This window comes from Miscanthus floridulus, chromosome 4 (assembly GCF_019320115.1).
Source record: "Miscanthus floridulus cultivar M001 chromosome 4, ASM1932011v1, whole genome shotgun sequence".
Lineage (NCBI taxonomy): Eukaryota > Viridiplantae > Streptophyta > Magnoliopsida > Poales > Poaceae > Miscanthus > Miscanthus floridulus.
Window position 1 is genome coordinate 109,090,354 of NC_089583.1, and position 4,272 is coordinate 109,094,625.

The 4,272-nt window shown below is 50.5% G+C and overlaps 1 pseudogene; it reads right to left on the reverse strand.

The window, feature by feature from the left end:
- Window positions 1-237: 237 nt before the first annotated feature.
- LOC136552561 (probable protein phosphatase 2C 64) lies at window positions 238-3,975 on the reverse strand (annotated as a pseudogene).
- Window positions 3,976-4,272: the final 297 nt, after the last annotated feature.

Genomic DNA, 4,272 nt, shown 5'->3' on the forward strand with positions numbered 1-4,272 from the left:
GTTAGGAGCATGAGCTGTTTGTTTAAACACAGCAAAATTGCAAGCCCTGAACAAAAGGTGCCCTGGCTGTTTCACCTTTCCGGCATGCTTATCATACCCGAAGGTAGAACACAAGGCAGGATGAACCCTTTGTACTTCAGAAAGCACAATTTTGCTGTGTTGAAAGTCGCAGCTCACACCCTAACCACAGTGTGGCTCAAACACAAGCTACGCGCCGATGCAAATCACAAGACCATATTTCGTTTCTACCTTTCCTCTCAAACAACGGGCAACTAAACTAAACTTTCAAACAGGAGAAAATAAGTTAATTAAAAAACAAAGAATTGCAGTTCATCAGCCAATTGCCTTCTCCTCGGAGAACCTGGGAAGCTGGACGAGCGAGTTCACCCGCGTTACTCCATCAAGGCCCAACCAATTCTGATCGTGGGCTGCGCCAGCAACAACCGCATCTACCGCCCCCGACAGTGCCTTCTCATGGGCGCTTCCGGCTACTGTCCTAACCGTGAAGTTGCGGGTCAGCGCTAGGCTCCTGGTCCTGGGCTTCATTTGGGTCTGCGACTGAACCTTCGTCGAGGCTGATGTTGTCCATGGAGACCGTCGAGTCACGTTCATGGTCCATTTTGCCGTCCAAATATAGGCAAACCACTGCACAGTCGTCGATCTTTGATGTCAGGTACTTGGTTTTCCATTCACGAGTAGCGGCCTCGACTAGGGATTTTGCGGCCTTAGATCGGTTTGGGGACGATGCCACAATGTCAACAGCCTCCTGGTTGCTAAGGACATCCCACACCTGCATGATTTGTACTAGCATTAGATATATACAAGCACAATTCTGCCAAGTGGCAGCGCATCTTATATAATTTCATTAAGTACAACTACATAGAAACAGGGGAACTGAGCCAAACAAGAGAAGACGGAAGGACAAATATAAGATTAAAAAACGCATCCATAAGCGGACCAATAAAAACACTCTTGCTGATTCCACACGAATGCTCTTTAACCTTTTTTCCTTAAAAAACACGGATGCTAAAAGGGGCTAAAGTAGCATGCCTTGAAAATTGCAATAAGAAACAGTGGCAAAAGGTAAAATTAACTAGTACGCAGACAGTGACTTAAAAATCGACCCAACTGGTCATCCATTAAAGGAATGTTTGAAAAGCGACAGAGAAGTCCATTACATATTGAAAAATAAACTACCCCATTTCGCTTGAGCTACTTTTCAGCCATAGAACATTGTTTTCCTCTCACAACATTTCAGCATAAGCTAAATTTCAGCATAAACGAACAGGTGACACCAACCACAATCATTTCAAAAAAGGGCTCAAAGTTCTACCAGGACAAAATCTCACTTTTGATAGTATATGTTATTTAGGCAAATGTAGTGTGGGCCCACTAATCAAAAGAGCGTTCAAGCGAGGATGTATGGATCAAAAGGAGAATTTTGAACCAGTACATTACTGGCAAGTGATAATCAGTTTCATTAAAACAACCGGTATGGTTAATTACTTCACTCTTAATTTTGATTGGTCCCTGAACTTTATAACAGTGACATACTGACCTGTGATAAATAAGTTGTCTAAAGAAAGAATATCAGTCTTTCAATGACAGCAAATTGTGCAAGGTACGTCTACTACTCAGAAATCCACATCGTTCAGATGCAAATGTCATCAACGGGGAAGCAAGTTACTAGACAATGAGAATCTTAATTTCCCCTAATGCATTGAAGAGCCCTTGATAATTTTAATTTTATCTAATGCAATGAGGAGTCCCTAGCCACATGCACTATGTCCAAATTGTTGAAGTAGGAAGGTGCACCTGCACAAATGGCTAAACCAATTGGTCCTCTCAAGTTGAACATGGAGAAGATTTAACAGCTGAAGGACAGCAGATAACAACAGGCCGTGACGGTGCAATGGAGAAGGGCGTTAAGCTGGCTAATCATTATCTATGCAGCAGGCAGGAAGGGGACCCATAGCAGAAATTATTATCCTTGCACCTGCCATGATGACAGTTTATCAACCGACCCCTAAAAGCTAAAACATTTTGAAGTCAAAAGACTGGATCACTTGTAGGTATGATCACGAATTCTCTTTTAGCTTCTATGAAATGCACGGGACATCCTGGACCCTGAAGGCCCACCATGTGCGGCTACTTAGATCACGAATGCGAAAGTGCCGCAGATTGACATTACATTGCAACTAATCATGTTATGATGAAAGCTAAGGGCAAGATTTTGCTGGGGGCAGAGATACTCTCAAATTCATATCTGTGCAAGTGCAAATATCCAGAACGAACAGAGAACAATAAAGTGGAGCATTTGGTAGAGAAAATTACCCCATCTGATGCAAGGATGACGAACTGGTCCTTCTCCGTGAGCGACCAGTGGAAGAACTCTGGAACCGAAATGACACCATAATCCTTGAGGCAGAAGTCCCCAAACGCCCGGGCCATTGCCAGGCCTGGGGCGTCATCGAACGGCAGCCAGACCCGCGGCACCTCCGGTTCGTCCTGCAGAGCAAATACCCTGCCCCTGCACTTCTTGATCCGTTCTGCCTCGCCTGAAATGACAGTAGGTAGCATTAACACTCAAATTCCTAACACGGCACCACATCCATAAATCTGAAATAATGGAGGAGGGAGAATATGGAGGCCTACTGGGAACATCCGGTTTGAGGTCAACAGTCAGTTGCACGGCTACCATGCCGCCGCCACCGCCACAGTCCCTCGAGCCTAGCACGGCGCGTGAGTCACCAATGTTGGCCATGTAGAGATCCGAGCCCTGCGTGCAGAAACCGCTCGTCAGTGGACTGTGTACAGCTGAACGCATACATCCCAACAGAATTTGATTTGACATGTTTGTGCGAGCAAGGATGAATCGATGGATAGCTTTCTCGCGTCAAGTCCGGTGGCACGTACGAGCTTGAGGACGGTGACGGCGGTGCTGCCACTGCAGAAGCAATCTAGGATGGCGTGGGAGCGAAGATCCTTGTCCATGGCCTTGTAGGCGCTCGCAAAGGCCTTTCTCCACGCGGTGGCGGGCATGTCCAGGCCAGCCTTGGACGCGCGCACCGCGGACATGAGCTTCAGCGGCAGCGCATCGCGGACCCTGCGCGCCACCAGGTGGCCATGCGGGCCGTGCCCGTCGAACACCCCACACAGCACGACGTCGTCCTCCCCGCCGAACCCCTGCCAAGGCGACAGACACTCCACCACCATTACCACCACCATCCTCGGTGGAACAAATTGACGGCGGGAGGAACAGGATGGGCGAGAGATTCGGTGGCTTACATCCCAGACGAGCATGGCGTCCTGATTGATCCCCTTCCGGCCCTGCTGCGTGAACACGGCGGCGGTGCGGCTGCGGCCGTCGTTGGAGAAGATCCGGCCGGGGACCGAACCGAGCTGCTGCTCCCGCGGCGCCTTCCACCTCCTCCCCCGCCGCCTCCCGTCCTCCCCTGCAGCAGATGCCGCCGTGACCGTCGTCGTGCCCCCGCTCGCCGCGCAGTTCCCCATCGATCACGACTCCGATCTCCCTCCTCCTCCTCCTCCAATGCCGCGCTGGCCCGGCAAGTAAACGCCGGACAGAAACACCCGCACGGAGACCAAAGATGCCGCCGCCGCCGCCGCCGCCGCCGCGCGCAAGAGGGAGGAGGATTCCCTCTCGGGTGGTCAGGTCAGGTGTGGAGTGGAGAGAAGAGGAATCGCAGATCAGCCGCACCTCTCAAACGCAACGTGAAAAGTCAAGCGAACAGGCCCGAGAACGGAGAAGAGAGAGAGAGAGGGAGAGGGAGAGAGAGAGAGAGGCAAGTTTATTTATTGCGGGAGCGGGCGAGCGGGCGCAGCGGCACGGCAGTGGCGCACGCACGCAGAGGCAGAGGCAGAGGCAGTGAGGGTGAGGCAGACAGCTCCGAGTCACGGAGAAAGAAGACGACTGGGGGGCTGCTCTCGGGGTCGGGGACGGCGGGCGCGGGAGGAGATCAGGAGAGGGAGGCGAGTGGCTCAGCGCCCGACGCGCTGCCCGTGCCACGCCGTTGCTTTTCGCTCGCTGGTGTTGCGGTCCGGTCGTTGGCGCTGCTGGATTACTGTGACTCCGGATTGATTAACGGATTAATAGAAAAAATCTACGTAATCAGCTGAACTATTTCACCCTCAAACTTTAAAATCAGATTTTCTACCTGGAACTTTCCAAAACCAATCGAATAACCTCCCAGCGACGGGGGTTTTGTTTTTTGTTTTTTTATTTATTTCCGCTGAATTTTTTAAAAAATTATA